At 41.7% G+C, this 16,780-nt stretch overlaps 1 long non-coding RNA gene across 1 annotated transcript in view; it reads right to left on the minus strand.

Moving 5' to 3' along the window:
- Positions 1 to 15,166, minus strand: part of LOC116667247 — a 175,584-nt gene extending 160,418 nt beyond the window's left edge. Inside the window, exon 1 of the long non-coding RNA XR_004324059.1 lies at positions 14,981 to 15,166. This is a non-coding gene — a long non-coding RNA (uncharacterized LOC116667247). The remainder of the gene's footprint in view (positions 1 to 14,980) is intronic.
- Between the last annotated feature and the right edge of the window lie 1,614 nt (positions 15,167 to 16,780).

Consider the following 16,780-nt stretch of genomic DNA (forward strand, 5'->3'; position numbering starts at 1 on the left):
GTTGGAGGTTTAAGGGAAAACAAGAAAGTAGAATAATTGCCTAGGAAAGTGGGAAAGGAAACAGAAGAGAAACACTTGTCATGATGACCTGGCAGCATTTATGTCTGAGATTCAGATTCATGAATTTACAGAGGGACCTCGCTGCACAGCACAGAGTAGGCAAAGAGTTAAATACATCGTGGGTTATTGTCATGCAAATAATGTTTGATAACATGAGAAGGGGCAAAAAAATGTAGATGATGTATGCAAGATAGTGATTATAATTATTCATTGCAGGGTTTAAGCTGGGTAAGAGGGGACTGTAGACCCCAATGGAGTGAGGAACACTGAAAGGTCATGGGATCAATGAAGTTGAAGGGTTGTTGGAGTGCGTACCAGAAGGAATGTACTGGAAAGATATTAGAAGGTGGTGGGCAGAGGTGAAAGAAAGCTTTAGTTGTTGGTAATAACAAGGCTTACGACAGAATCATGAGAGTGGGTTGCTGAGATGGGGTGAGAGAGGACTTCAAAGAACCAAGAGGCTGGGGCATAAGAATAATTAGCTAAGCAAATTTAGAAATATTCAAGAACTAAAACAAGAGGGGTGCTGGAGAGAGTAACAGACAACCAGGAACTAAACTTGTTGCAAAATGAAAGGGAATTACCTGCGGTTACTTAAACAAATGGTAGCAGATACTAAAGAGAAAGAGGGTAGCAGGATTGAAAGTCACAATAAGGAGCAAATAGTCACCTACCATCTTTCAGGCCCAGCAGTATAAGGACTATGGAAAAAAGTAATCCATTGCATAAACCTGTAGAAAACAGTATCCTCAGAGAAGGTAAAAAGAAATTTAGGGAATAGGCCCAGGATATAGGGGATTATGCTACTAGTGGACCATGAATCTCAGAGGACACAGAAGAAAGGTTTTAGGAGTTGGGTGGGAGTGGAATAAAGGGACAGGATAGGACATATACAATGCATTATGCGGGAGGTGAGCAGTAAACCTACAGTCTTAGGACATTTATGGTAATTTACATAAACAGAGATAAAAGCATAATTCAGTCAGGCCCAATGAGTTCATGGCAGATAGAAGCTTCAAGGTGAAGCTGTGAGGAGTGGCAGTAGGGAAAGTGGCTTTCTGGAGCTCTCTTGTCACCACAGTGGGGAGGACAGAAGGAATTCAAACACTTTTTTTGGTTTACATAGCACTGTCATGTCTGTTATCTCACTGTTTCAGGCCAGTGTCCTGGAAAACAGACTCTGAGATTCTAGAAGTCTCTCAGGCACAGAAGCTATGTGAATTGAGGGAAGAAGGATTGGGCTGAGGAAGAAGCTGAACTCTGGAAGCAGCTGGAACAGAGGACTCGGCTTACCCTACAGATAAAGTTCTGGAAGTGACATGGCCTTTTCAAAGATGTCGAAGGGACCAAGTTCTACAACCTCCGCCAGCAGCACTGACAGATCCCTAGATGTGGCTGCCTCTCAGGAAAACAGAATGCCTTTCAGTAAGAGGACTACTCTCTTTGGCTGTGGGAAATTCCTAGGAAAAAACTCAACTGAAGGTCATCAACTTCCAACATTCTCAGTGGCTGAAAGAATAAGTTCTTGGATCCTGGAGGGTGAATTTGAGCTACACCTCACAGCTTCCACTACAGTCCACCTCCTGCACCACTTAGGCCTACGTGCTTCATATAAAAGTTCTCGGAACTGCTGCCCCAAGATTCTGGTTGGCCTCTTTGTCTAGAGAAGTTTACAAGAAAAATGTTAGTTTGGGAAGAACAAACATCATCCCCTGTCCCGTTAGCAGCCTTTAGAGCTACAACGGATGTTCACCATCCCCTCCCTCTGTCTGTTCTACACTCTCAGCAGCTTTGCTGGGACCTTAGCCGGTCTGAGTGGCTTGGCTGGTTACCTGGATCTTCCTCTCTGAGATATATGAACCCCTAGACACCTAGTCTTCTCAGGCTGTGGCTACTGCACTTGTCCATCCACTGTCCAGACTGGACAGGGAAGCACCAAGAAACACCCTGGTGGATCTTGTCTGTGTCTAGATGTTTTTTTTACCAGCAGTGAGCTTCTCATTGAGCTTCTCAGTGAGGGTGGATATCCTCTCACCAGCATGTGCCTTATTGCTTTGGTAAATGGAGTGTCCCCCATCCACTGGCTTGTGGCTTTTCTGGCCTTGCCCACTTCTGTAAGACTTTAGTCTATTTCTCTGTTTGCCATGGAAATTCTAGGATTCTACTTCACTTCTTTAAAGCTTCCAAGGGCCAAGGTAGAAGTATATTAGAACCATCTCCAGGGGTCCTTCCCAAGGTGTTAAATCCTCTGTCATGGAAGAGTGCTGTCGTATCAAAATACTCATCCTTTTCCAACTCGGTATTCCATCTTGATCCAGCCAGTATATATATTCTACTGTTGCCTGGTGGTACAAGCTGGCTATGTCCTACATAGCTTCAGTTTTCAGTCTCCTTCCTTCCTTGCAGGCCCAGCCATCCCTAGCCAGGTTATACTGCAACTTAACTCTAATTGCTGGTCTGGTGACCAGGAAGGTAAGCGGAAGTAGATAGGTCTCCTGAGGGGATGCACATTTCTTGCAAGCATAAATCTCCACGTTATATTCAAGCAGGAGGAGCTCTAGCTATTAATAGAGAAGTGTAGCTATTTCTGTAGGCTTGGAGGGTTAAGGGCATTCAAGATTTCTTAGTGAATCAATACAGGGTAACCTTATTCCATACTCAGGGTCTCATTCCTTCCCAATCAAAGATCTGCTCTTGATGTAGCAGATATGCCAAAGTTGAAAACTGAACTTTCTCTGGAGCTCTGTTTCACCTGGGTTTTCTGCATTTTGTCTTAAAGAGAGGAGGGTCTTCGTACATCTGTCAAAGAGACCCTCTGACTTTTACAGCTCTACACGGATGATTCATCACCAGCGGGCTTTCATTGTTTTTCTCTGAGATGTCAGTGGCCCCCCACAATAGCCATTTTGTTCCAAAGTCCTTATAATGACTACCCACCTCCCGAGACTCTTAACCACCTGAGATATTGCACCTGCCTGTGTGTTGCCCCCACCAGCACCCCGTCTCAGTTCACCACGGTTGAAAATTTCAGCAGTTGTACCACATCTTCACACCAAGGGCTATCAGTTCTCCACTCACCCCCAGTGATGTGGCCTTCATTGCCAGAAGGCCAATGAGGTGGTCCATCTTCAAAGTCTAATTTTAGGTGATATTTCCTAGGACCACTTCTGATACCAAATATCAAATATCACCAGAAAAAAATATCCTCTACAGCTGAGGTTTTCATGAAAAACATTTATTAGGATTACTTTCAGAAATCCTGTCTGTAAGGGTAGGGGAAGCAAGACTGGGCAGAGGAAGAAGTTGAGCTGCAGTGTGAACTGTAAGTTGAACTCAGTGGATCCTATGGGAATCTTTGAAGCTGGAATGGCTCTTTGTTATTCTATCCTCTTGATGCCAGAATTCTGGACCTTGATACCTCTCCTCATCAACCAGTCACTGGATGCTGGCTGCCCATAGGAAGTGGGTAGACCTAGGTAAGGCCGAGGACAATTCCCAGAGAGGGATTTGGCCGAGAACTGTCAGTTGCCAACATGGAGTGCCTCAGTCCTGAAGGGGGTCTGGGTGGCACACAGCAGCATTCACTACCCTCACGATAACACCTGTGAGTATAGGAAAGCCCATCATTTTGCTACCATTTTACAAGTGGAAGTGGATAGATAATTAACAGTATTTTGTTTCCCCAGCCCAGGGCTCTTTCCACAGATGGGAAGGGAGAGGTTGAAGAGTTTACACTGCTCCAGACTTATTAAAAACAAATGAAGACCAGATGGCAGGAGGCCCCAATCTTAATCCAGTAGAAGTATCTTTCAGTCTGTCTCTCTTTCTCCATTCTGCCCTAAACAGGCCACAGAAGAGCCAAAAGGGAACTGAATAGTTATTTACTATTTAATACAATTCAGCATATACCAGCTAATATTTATAGAGTGCTTATATTTGTCAGACCCTATTCAAAATGCTGTGTGTGTAAATATATGTGTTTATGTGTATATGCAGACATATTACATGTACATACATATGAACATATATATAATACATATATACATATCCATGTACATATATATTCATTTAACTCTCAGAAGAACCCTCTGAGGAGTCATGATAACTGTCTTATTACAGATAAGGAAACAGAATACAGAGAAACATACTTGTTTTTGTTTTTGTTTTTCAGTCTTTGTTTTAACTGAAGTATAGTCAGTTTACAATGTTGTGTTAATTTCTGGGGTACAGCATAATGGTTTAATCATTTATCTACGTACATATATTCATTTTCATATTCTTTTTCATTATAGGTTACTATAAGATGTTGAATACAGTTCCCTGTGCTATACAATATAAACTTGTTTATCCGGTTTTGTGAGGATTTTCCTTGTAGCTCCGATAGTGAGAGATATTCTACCAAAGTTCAGTAGGTGTTTTGTGTGAATTGTTCCGTATGTAGACGTAGTTTTTGTTTTATTCATGGCAAAGGGTGAGCATCACATCCTTCTACTCCGCCATCTTGCCAATCGCCCCAAAGAAGTGCATTTGATTTGCCCAAATTCTTTTTTTTAATTTTTTTTTTTTTTGGTGGGAGGTAATTAGATTTATTTATTTAATTATTATTTTTTATTTAATGGAGGTAATGGGGGTCAAGCCCATGACCTCGTGCATGCTAAGCATGCACTCCACCACTGAGCTATACCCTCCCCCGCCCAAATTCTGATAATTCAAAAGAACACTGCCGCTAGCTTCCAGTTCATTCATCCATCCCATAAATCTGTTTAGAGCTCTTGATCTTTGCCAGCTCTAGAGCTAGAGGCTTTGAGTGCCCCTTAAATATGATCATTTTTCCATGTTAGAAATAACAGAAAGGTTCTATTATGGAAGGTTCTACTATGGGCTTCATTAACTGTATGGGAGCCCAGGGCTGTCTTCCAGCATGAACAACTCTCATGGACCCTAGACACCATAGTTTCAGCATCATCATGGCCACCCCCAGGTAAACCCCCAGGATTGCAGAGTGGACAGAGACTGGGGCATGTCTCTCCCACAGGACTCCTGGGAGGAACTCTGTGCGGAGGACACAGAGTTAATTAAGTGGAACATGCTCAAGAGGGAGAAGGATCAGCATAAACAGTAAGGCAACTGGCTGTTCACTCTTTCCATACGTCCTGTCCTTAGCTTTGGGTGGCTGCTTTCACAGCCCCAGTCTCCTCAGTGACCAACACACTGATAATTTCTAGTCACTCTCAGATCACTCACCTAAATGCCAGACCCAAACACTGAACTGCCTGGTAAACTTCTCCACCTAAATGTACCAAAAAACCACGAATATCTACAATAACTCTCTCACTATGTTTTCCTTCCCTCAAAACCACTTCGATGTGTCCTCAGCTCTGGTTATTGTGTTTTGGATCTCTCACTGGTGCCAAAGAAAGGAGTACCCAGACTTTATTAGCAACTCGCCCAGATGTGGGGCAGAGAGGGGAGAAGGAGGGGTGAGGCTTAAAAGCTGTCAGCAGTCAAACATTAAAACAGAAGACAAACTTTATTACATAATATTTACTCTGCATGCATGCAGAATTTGTCTCTCATCTACTTTCTGTAAATAGATTTTTCTGGAGTACCATTTTAATTCCCTTGTTTCCTCAATATAATTTTGAGTTATTTCATTAGTGGCTGCCATGGGGGTTACAATTAACATCCTTACTGACAATAATGTAGGTTCAGACTAATGTCAGTAGTATATAAAAACTTCTCTTCTATCAGAAAGAGAAATTAAGAAAACAATCCCATTATAAATAACTTCAAAAAGAATGAAATACAGGGGTGAATATGGCTCAGTGGTAGAGGGCATGCTTAGCATGCACGAGGTCCTAGGTTCAATCCTCAAGACCTCCACTTAAAAAGAAAAAGAATAAAATACACAGGAATAAATTTAACCAAGGAGGTGAAAGATCCATACACTGACATCTGTAAGACATTGATGAAAGCAACTGAGCAGACTCAGATATGGGGAAATGCACCATGCACATGGATTAGAACAATCAATATTGTTAAAATGTCCATAATGCCCAAAGCAATATACAGATTCATTGCAATCCCTCTCAAGAGTCCAATGGCATTTTTCAAAGAAATAGAACAAACAGTCCTATAATTCACATGGTCCACAAAAGGCCCTGGATAACCAAAACAATCTTGAGAAAAAAGAAAGCTGGACGCATCATGCTCCCTGATTTCAAACTCTATTTCAAAGCAATAGTAATCAAAACAGTATGTTATTGCCATAAAAACAGACACACTGATCAATGTAACAGAACAGAGAGCCCAGAAATAAACCCACGCATACATGATCCATTAATTTACTGAAAAGGAGCCAAGAATATACAATGTGGAAAGGATAGTCTCTTCAATAAATAGTTCTGAGAAAATTGGACAGCCACAAGCAAAAGAATAAAACTGGGCATCTATCTTACACCATTCACAAAAATAATTGCAAATGGATTAAAGAGTTGAACATAAGACCTGAAACCATAAAACTCTTAGTTAGTAAGGGACTAAGCAATTTGACAGCAGTCATGGCGATGATTTTTAAGATTTGACATCAAAAGCAAAGGCAACAAAAACAAATAAAAAACAGTAGGAATGCATACAATTTTAAAGCTTCTGCACAGCAAAGGAAAACATCAATAAAATTGAAAGGCAACCTACCAAATGGGAGAGAAAAAATTGAAAATCATATGTCTGATAAGATGGTAATATCCAAAATATAGAAAGAACTCATTTAACTCCACAGCAAAAAATAATCTGATTTTTAAATGGGCAGAGGAACTAAATAGACATTTTTCCAAAGAAGACATACAAATGGACAGCAGGTAAATGAAAATGTGTTCAATATCACTAATTATGAGACATACGCGAATCAAAACCACGGTAAGCTATCATTTTACACCTGTTAGAATAGATATCATCTTCAAAAAAGTGAGTGATAGTAAATGCCAGCAAGGATTTGCTGTGGAGAAAGGACAATCTTTCTGCACTATTAGTGGGAATGTAAATTAGTCCAGCCACTATGGAAAACAGTATGGAGATTCCTCAAAAACTTAAACAGAACTACCTTATGATCCAATAATCTCTTTTCTAGGTATATATCCAAAAGAAATTAAAATAAAATCTCAAACAGATACATGCACTCCCTTGTTCACTGCAGCATTATTCACAATAGCCAAGATATGGAAACAACCTCAGTATCCATCAACAGATGAATGAATAAAAAAGATGTGAGATATATATGTATATATACATAGTGGGATATTATTCAGCCATGAGAAAGAAGGACATCCACTGTTTGCAACAACACGATGGACCTTAAGGGAATTATCCTAAGTGAATTAAGCCAAAGAAAGACAAATACTGTCTGATATCACTTATATGTGGAATCTAAAAAAAGCCAGACTCATAGAAACATAGAATGATAATAACCAGGGACTGAGGCATGGGGATTTAAAAAAAAACAAAACACTTTGCTCCTAAACAGCTCCATGTCTCCATTCCTTCTTTGTGCTAGCATTGTCATACAAATTATATCTTTAATTTTGTGTGCCCATTGACACAGTGATACAATAACTGCCTTATGGTAGTGTCTTTTAAATCATAAAGGAAAAAAATTAGAAACAAAAAAAATTGTACCTATATATTTATCTATGTAGTACTCTGTTTCTTCATGTGGATTTGAACTACTGGCAAGTGTTCTTCCAATTCAGCCTGAAGGTATCCCTTTAGTATTCCTTGTAGAGCGGGTTTACTAGTGACAAAATCCCCCACTTTTTGTTTACTTGGGAATGTCTTAATTTTACCTTCATTTTTGAAGGATAATTTCACCATGTATAAAATTCTTGGTTGACAAACATTTTCTTTCAGCATTTTGAACATTCCCTCCCACTGTCTTCTGTCCCCACTTCTTTTCTTCAGCTTTATTGTGATATAATAAACACGTATGTTTCCCATTTCTGACGAAAAACTATTTGTTAATCTTATCAAGGATACTTTGTATGTAATAAGTCACTTCTCCTGCTGTTTTCAAGATTCTCTGTCTTCAGCTTTTGACATTTTGATATTATTTGTCTAACTATGGATCTCTTTGAGGTTATCATACTTGGAATTCTTTGAGCTTGGGTGTATAGATGAATATTTTTCATTAAATATGGAAAGTTTCAGCAATTATTTCTTCAAATATTCTTTCTGTCCCTTTCTCCCTATCCTCTCCTTCTGGGACTCCCATTATGCACATTTTGTACATTTGACAGTGTCCCACAGGCCTCTCAGGCTCTGTTCATTTTTCTTCATTCTTTTCCCTTTCCATTCCCTATTCTCAGTTGACATGTCTTTAAGTTCACTGATTCTTTCTTCAGCCAGCTCAAATCTGTGATTGAGCCTCTCTAGTAATTTTTTTTTCATTTCAGTTATTGTAATTTTCAGCACTAAAATTTCTTTTGTTTCTTTTCTATAATTCTACCTCTTATTGATAATTCTCTATTTGGTGAACATTCTTATACTTTCCTTTAGTTCTTTAGATGTGGTTTCCTTTAGTTCTTCAAACATATTTAAAATAGCTGATTGAAATGCTATTTAGTAAGTACAATGTGTGGTCTTCCTCAAGAATAGTATCTATTGACTTTTTCACCCTATATATGGTTGTACACAGAGTTCCTTAAATGGCTGGAACCAGTAATTCTCCCAGTCTTTGTCAGGGGTCTCTGCGTGCATTTTGGAGACGTGTCTTCAACACTTAGTCAGGTATTTGGCAACTCTGCCTTATCCTTAAGCCAGAAGTGAAAGCTTAGAGTTTTCTCAAGTCTTCCCTGAACATGTGCCCAGCCCTGTGTATGTGCATAAGCCTATGCATGCATGTGGCCTTCTAGATTCCCAGGAATACAACAGAGGTTTTTAAAACCTCCTATGGACATCTCATTCTCCAATTTTTCCTTTGGGGATTTTTTGGTCAGTTTGTTATTTGCTCCAGCTGCTTTTATCATCTCAGGCAATTGTGATACTAAACCATCACCACTGATTGTTTTTTGACAAATGCCTCTTGTTTGCACTGAGTGCACTGGACTTGCACTCCAAGTCAGGTCAAAAAAACAACTTTTGTGAGTGGGGAAACCACTGAACAGGTCAAATAATGCCAATTCTCTGGAATGGGTCTTTGGAAGAGTTTCAACCCCATTTTGCCCCTCTACTGGCTGTTAGTCTTCTGGCTTTAACTTTTGTTGTGGGCCATTGGTTTCCAAGACTACTACAGACGTTGGAGGGGAGATGGAACTACAGCAAATTAAATGCTGCAAAGCTTGCTGTTACCAAGATTCTGGGGTTGCTCCTTTAAAATATTTTTAAATAGTTTAGATTTCAAACTAAGCACATCTGCAAGCCATAGATGGCCCAGGGGCTATTGATTTGATATTTCTGTCCTATGCCATGTAAACATAAAAATCTCTATTGAAAAAGAAAGAGAAAAGTCCTAGTCAATACTTTCCAATAGATCCCTCTCAATTAATCACTCATGTAAAAGTTGATCTAGCCCAGCAACAAGCTGCAGTTGGGATGATACCCAACAGAAATTTTGATGGGACCACATGACCAGATTTGTCTTTAAGGAGGCCCTTTGGCAGCAAAGTCAAGTCTGCCCAGCCAGGGAGAGACCTTGGAGGGTTCAGGCTCTCATCCAAGTGAAAGGTGGCAAGGATATGATCCAAGGAAGCAACCATGGAGATGAACAACACACACCCAAGGCACGATCCAAAGCTGTGGCCTTCAAACCTTTTTTTTTTTCTCACATCCCCCAGGAATTTTGAAAATGATACACATTTCAAATATGACACTTGAATTATTTTATCTTATATTTTTATAATTGCAAATGATGTTATTTCCATGTTATAAATATTGACAATTTAAAACAAAAAAATTGCACTTCTTTTAAATGTATCTGATGAAATTCAAATATGTTGTTATTTGATGCTATTACCTATTTTTAAATATATCTAGACCTAGCCCTTTAATATCTGGAAATTTACATGTTTCTTTTTCTCCTAGAATTATATTTCCATTTCCCATTTCCACCATTGATTATATCCTAATGTATTTTCATGGCTGAAAGCCTATTACTGATTACTTTATCACACTCCCATTTATATGTATCTAAAAATGAAATATAGATTTTTTTTAAATATTTCCTGTAATTATAAGGCTCTAATAGGTGCTAAGAATGTTTACTTTTAGGTGACTTATTATAATTATTAATAGCATGTAATTGATGAAAATAACATAAGTATATTATAAATTTTAAGAATTAAAGCATAAAAAGTAAAATTTTATGGTTATTTATTGCTTAGTGAGATGGATGGAATATGTGTATAAATTAGTTCATGCATACAAAAATGAACATTACTTATTTTTCAGTTTTCATAAATCTAAGGTTTGAAAAACTATTCTCTTAAATAAGTAGAATTCTCTTAAATAAGTTTTGTTACAGAGGTGTCCCTCAGTTCTTTGAACTCCTTCCTAGTTATTTGCCAAAAATCAAAGAGTAATCTGTCATCAAAGGTTATTTTCAATGATCTATCAATGGACAAATCAATTAAATTTTTCTTCAGTTTTGTTGAAAACAAAGAACTAAAAGCCATGTGGCATGCAAAAAGCATGCATTATTCATTCATTTGAACCATTCTCTTTCTCAATGGTCAGTTCTTAACTGAAATATTTGAAATACTTACACACTGGGCAGTTCATCAGAGAAAGATCTGGGATAAGTGTAATGTGCACTGCATTTGGTAAACTGAGAAAGGGACCCCCTGGACAAGGAGGGAGGTGGTGTGGGGGTAAGGGAAGAGACCACCACGTAGTCCTTACTGAGGTCCAACCTCACAAACCATCTTCTGCCCTCAGACTTCAGTTCTGGTTCTCAGGCTCTCAGACTCAGGTTGGGACTCACATCAGCAGCTCCTCCCCAGTTTTCAGGCCTCCTCCCTGGGCTGAATTACACCACCAGCATTCCTGGTTCCCCACCTTGCAGACAGCAGATGGCGGCATTTCTTGGCTTCTGTAACCACATGAGCCAATCCCTACAACACATCTCCTTATATCTGTGTTCTATTGGTCCTGCTTCTCTGGAGAACCTTGATCATACAGTGGTCCTTCTTAAAGGCAACCCTAACTGAGACTTCTCTTGGTTAAAAATGCCTCTGCCTCTTAGCATTATGTTCAAAAGCCTGGTCTGATGTTCACATCCCTGTGTGCGTTGTCTCAGTGTAGCTCTCAAGAGCCAGTAACTACCCTTACTGTAAGAGTCGTGTGGTCACCATTCAACCAGGGCTGAGATTCATCATGCTCAGACCTCAGGACCCCACTTCTTTGCCTCCTCAGTCAGTTGTCACCTCTACCTCCACTCCACCTCCCCCCATGGAGCTCAGCACCTAAAAAACCAATTCAATGGTTGAGATTTTTTCCTGCCCCATAGAAAGCATGCTCCTATTTTCTTCCTTCTTTTCTCCTCTCTCTCTCAGCTACAACTTGGAGCCACCAAAGAAAAGTTCTTCCTAATCACTTTCAGGCTGGGGGGTAAATGGCAACTTACTTTAAATTCTTGTATTATCCATGTAAACCCAAGGAGCAGCAAATACTCTCAACAGAGATGTTACACGTCCTGTCAGCAATGGCTGAACATAACTTAATTTTCCATATACAATTTTAATTCAAAACTGATGGATCAGGAACCATCTCAGACATGCTCAGCTTCTTTTAAGTTTCTGTTTTCCTTCCAAAATGCATGCCATCAGCCCCTCAATTCAGTTCCATGCTTTCTTCCCACAACTCGTTAAATCATTCTTCCACTTTCATTTCTTTTCTCATTTTCCCCTACCAGCCTCCCTCTCTGATTTTAAGATTTTTGTTTTCTTTTCACCGCCCACTGGAATAACTTCTCTGTCATGTTCAGCATTGTTCCTTCCAGAATTACTAAATCATGCTTCCACTTTCACTTCTTCCCTCCGTTTCCCTCGCCTTCTCCCACCCTGATGGCATTAGTTTATTGACCTTGGATCTGCCTGTGCTTTAAATCTTTAGTAGATTGGAGAGAATTGTACATTTCCCCCCACATGTTTAGTTAGTGGACTGCTTTTGGCAAGGACTCAGACACTGTTGTGTGTCCTTCCGCGATGCTGTTTATATGTCTGTTTGTTCTTGGGTTGCTTAATTGGGGTCCCTTGCCAACATACTTTAGAAGGGGGCGGCGTGGGTATATGACCTTTGTGTTTTTCGTCATCCTGCCTTTGGTCCGCTCTTCAGCTTGCTGGAAGACAACTCAGTTTTTATCCCAATTCCTCCCACACGCTCCATCCCTTCCATGCCGTCCTCCAGCATATCACCACCACATGTCTCAACTCATAAGCCACGTTCAAGATCCAGCCCCATCTGGCTTGACCCTATTTGATGACCATTTCCCCAAGTGGACCCATCAGGCCTTTGTGTACACTGGGCATTCTCATGCTTCCCATGACCATTTCCCAAGTGGACCCATCAGGCCTTTGTGTACACCGGGCATTCTCATGCTTCCTTGGTAACTTGAACATGTGGATTTTTAGCTTTGAAAACAGTCTTAAGAAGCTTCTGCCATATTTGCTGTGTCTCTCCAGTCCTACCAAGGCACTGGTCATGGACCACTGACTTGTCACAGTGCAGGATGATGACCCAATGCCCTGTGACAAGCGAGCAGATCGAGCCTGAGCACTGGACAGGGACTCAGGAGAAAGACCCTGTGCCAGTCCCAAACCTTACTTCCCAGGCAAGTGAAGTCACTGCTGGGAACATTGCTTTTCTTAATTTTTTCAAGTAGGATGACAATAAACCCCATGCTTAATTCACAAGGCTCTAATAAGAATCAAGTGAGGTAATACATGTTGGAAAAATACTGCTGGAAATACACCATAACATCAAGACTGCTATTGTTGTCTTGTGGCTTTGAATAAGTAACTATGCTTTCATTTGTCGAATTCCATTACTTGATATCAGGCTTGATAAGTGATATAACCATCTCCTCTCACACAAGGGATGCTTAGAAGCCCTGAAGACACTGTTAGCTAGGAGAAGGCATGATGTGGGTTGAGAAAGAACCTGTCATCACTGTCAAATATCTCAAAATATTTCACACAACTGGAGTTAGACATGCTCTCATCTCCGTGTTCTACGTGTACAGGAGAACTGATTCCCACTTAGCGGCCAGGAGATGGAGTTCAGCTTAGTCCAAGGACACATTTGAAGCAATGGACATGGGTTGCCTAGGATGATGGTTCCCTACCGTGAGTAATGCCCAGGCTGATTCTGTTTCCAGATAGCCTGCTATCAAAACAACTATCCACCATGACTGCACACTCCTCAAAACACCTCATAAATACTGCGTCTGACCCCCACCACAACCCCACACAGTAGGTATTATAATGCTGTTTCTCAGCTGAGGATCAGACAGGTTAAACAACTTCCTCAAAGCCACACAGCAGAGCCAGGACTGGAACACATTCACGCTGACCTAACTAAAAAGTACGGGCCTCCCCCTTCCCCTCTATGCTGCATTCCTCACCAGTGTGCAGGGGGCAAGGGTCCAAGCCACTTTAAGGCCACCCAGCCCTAAGCTTCGGGGCTCCTCGCAACCCTTTTCCATGCAGTGAAGTTTCCTTTAACTGTCACTTCTTCCTTGATTATAGCTGACAATACTCATGCTTCAGATCGCTGAGGGTCACAGTGGTACACGGTGCCCCAGGAGTGAATGATCTCCTGTCCCCTCTTTTCGGTCCTTGAATTAAATCTACACCTGGATTGTCCCCTTTCTTGCCAAGCTCTTGTAACCCTTGAAAGCACAAACTGTTCAGTTCCTGAGAGGCATTCTCGTTCCCTGAGTAACATGGTTATTTTTGGTACTTTTCCTTTGGAAAGTCATGTTACTTCAAACTCCCTCCTCTTCACTTCCCAGTAAATGAAACCTTAAAGGCTGTCTGCAGTGTCTTCATGACTCCGCTTGTCGTTAACTCGGCCATCACCTTGGCTGACGGCTCCCCCTGGAGCACTGCTTTTCCCGGCTCAAGTGCTTCTCTTCCGTTCTCCCTGCCCAAGCGCTTTCCTTCTGCTTCCCCTTCTGAGCAATAAAGCGGCTGTCCGCTTCAGTCCCCCTGCCCCTGCTGCCCAAGTTATTTCACAGCCAGCAGCAAAGACGAATACTTCGGTGGGCTTCCTAATTTAGGGGTTTCCTCCATCCACTAACAGAGACGGATAAGGAAAATCTCTGTATCTCCTTCTCAATTTTGCTGTGAACCTAAAACTACTCTAAAAGAGAAAGTCTATTTTTAAACAGTTAGAAAGGAAGACACACTTGGAGAGGTCAGTGACCTGCCCAAGGTCACAGGACAGTGATTTGCAGAGTTAGGATCTGGAGTCCAGTCCTGTCTGGCTCCATTGCCCACACTTTCTAATAAGCCCTTGGAAGCAAGGCAGCCCCTGACTTAGCTTTGCCTTTTGAGTATCAGCCTGGCATGGGCTCCCACACCACAAACAGTTTCTCTTTCCCAGTCTTGAAACTGAGTCTGTGCAGACAGCAAGGCAATATCTCCACAGAGTGGCTCTCAGAGTGCCCATCTGACAGGCGACTCATCTGACTCGCCCGGCCCCACATGCAAAATGGAGCTGGCATTAGAGGCTGCCACCTTTCTGTCTGCTGATAATGTAAAACTGAGGACAGTTGGGACTTAAAAGGAAATGCTGATTAATGAGCAACAGAAATTCAAACCCCATAAATCTGGTGCCTTCTGTATGTTGAGGGATAGAGTTAGGAAGATTCAAGTCAAGGCCAGAACTGGATTCAGCCTGATCTGGGGTGGGGACAGTGGGGGTCACATACCAGAGCAGGTGGAGCAGTGATCCTCGCTGCCAGAGCTGAGTGAGGTCAGACTCAGAAAAAGGTGGATACCTACACAATAGAGTCAGCAGGCTTTCTTTCCCGGACAAATAATTTCTTCATAATCAGGATAATTTTATCCATCACCTCTTAAGGGTAAGACATGAATGGTTTTCTTGTACTGCCAGAGGAAATTCTTCTCTGAAACTAGGTGCTTGCTGGGGAAACTATTTTATTAAGTATTCTGGGTGAATATAATGCTGATTTCAACCAACTGTAGCTGAAGTCATCATCAAGTACAATGGTCATTGTATGCACAAGAATCAGGGCCATATTTTATCTCTAGGTAAAAACTATTTTTAAGGTATTTCATAAATCGCTGGCAAGGTCAACCACACTAAACATTCCAGAACCCCCGGGGGAAATCTCTGGGGGTGTACCCAGACCTCCAGCCTGCAGACATTCATTGTTCTGACGCTTCCTGAACCCTGCAAGGAGCTGTCCCTGTCGTCAGCAAGTCTGCAGGGTAACTGCAGGAGGAGGCAGGCTCACTGCGCAGGCGCTGCTGGTAGGGGATGGCACTGTGGTGCACACCGCCTGCCACCACATGGAGTGGTGTATCACCACCACGCTCACCCCCTGCGGGCCTGCTGTCTTCACACAGCAATGGGGGACAAAAGCAGCCGCCGGGGTTGTGGTGAGCATTAGATGAAGTACCACACATGGAACATTTTACACCCAGCCTATCATTCGGTCAGTGCTCAGCAGTGATCAGGGCCCAGGACACCACCCGCATCACCAGGCCCCAGGCCCCAGGCCCCATCACCAAGCCCTGATGCTTGATATAGTTCATGAATAAATGAATGCACCCATGAATAATGAAACACTAATGAATGGAGAATTCCCTCTTTTTGCAGACAAAGATACTAAGAGTCAGAAAAACTGTATTTATATTTTGAACTGTGTCCAGAAAAACTGAATGCCTCCCTTGAGACAAAGGTGGTCAAGGAGATATAAGTGGGATTTGTGAGTAGAACTTCCCGGAAAGCAGGTTAGAAGGGAGACTGACAAGCGGCGGGAGTCCTTTCTTGCTCTCCTGTCCTTCCTCTTTCTAGGTGTAAGGATACAGGTGTGATGGCTGGAGTTCCAGCAGCTGTTACAGACTCTTGAAGATGAAGTTGCAGGCTCAGGGTGATAAAACTTAGGTAGAAGATGTCTGTGTCCCCAGTATCTGTGGAGCCACCATGTTGTCCCTGGGCACACATCTCACTTTTTACATGGCAGTAGAGAAACAACACCCTTCCATTTGATTCCAGCCATTATTATGTTTGGTCTCTGTTCCTAGAAGCCAAATACAATTCCAACTGAAAAAATTCTGTTGCTTTCACTCCCAAACTCCTTGTCCCTTCTCAGCCCCCTTTGCCTGACCCTACTCCTCTAGCTTCTCTAAACATTGGATTGACATAAGGATCAGGCCCAGGCCCTGTTCAAATCCCAGTTTAAAATATCATCAAGGTAATGACACTCAAAGTGACAGTAATAGCTCAGACCTCTTCCCCAGGCTCCAGGCTCATATCCAACTGCCTGGTTGGATTTTCCAAATGAGCATATCCAAAAGGGAACCAGAATATTCCTCACCAAGTAACCTTTCACTCGCTCCACTCCTCCCCACCAATGACCTTATATGATTTCCTCTGTGACTTCATCACAGTCTGAAAATTGGCTTATCAATTTCTTTGTTTTCCAGTGCATTATTTTTGAACATGTACCACCTACAAGCAGGAATTCTGTCTTCATCCCTGG

The sequence above is a fragment of the Camelus ferus genome, chromosome 11 (assembly GCF_009834535.1).
Source record: "Camelus ferus isolate YT-003-E chromosome 11, BCGSAC_Cfer_1.0, whole genome shotgun sequence".
NCBI lineage: Eukaryota > Metazoa > Chordata > Mammalia > Artiodactyla > Camelidae > Camelus > Camelus ferus.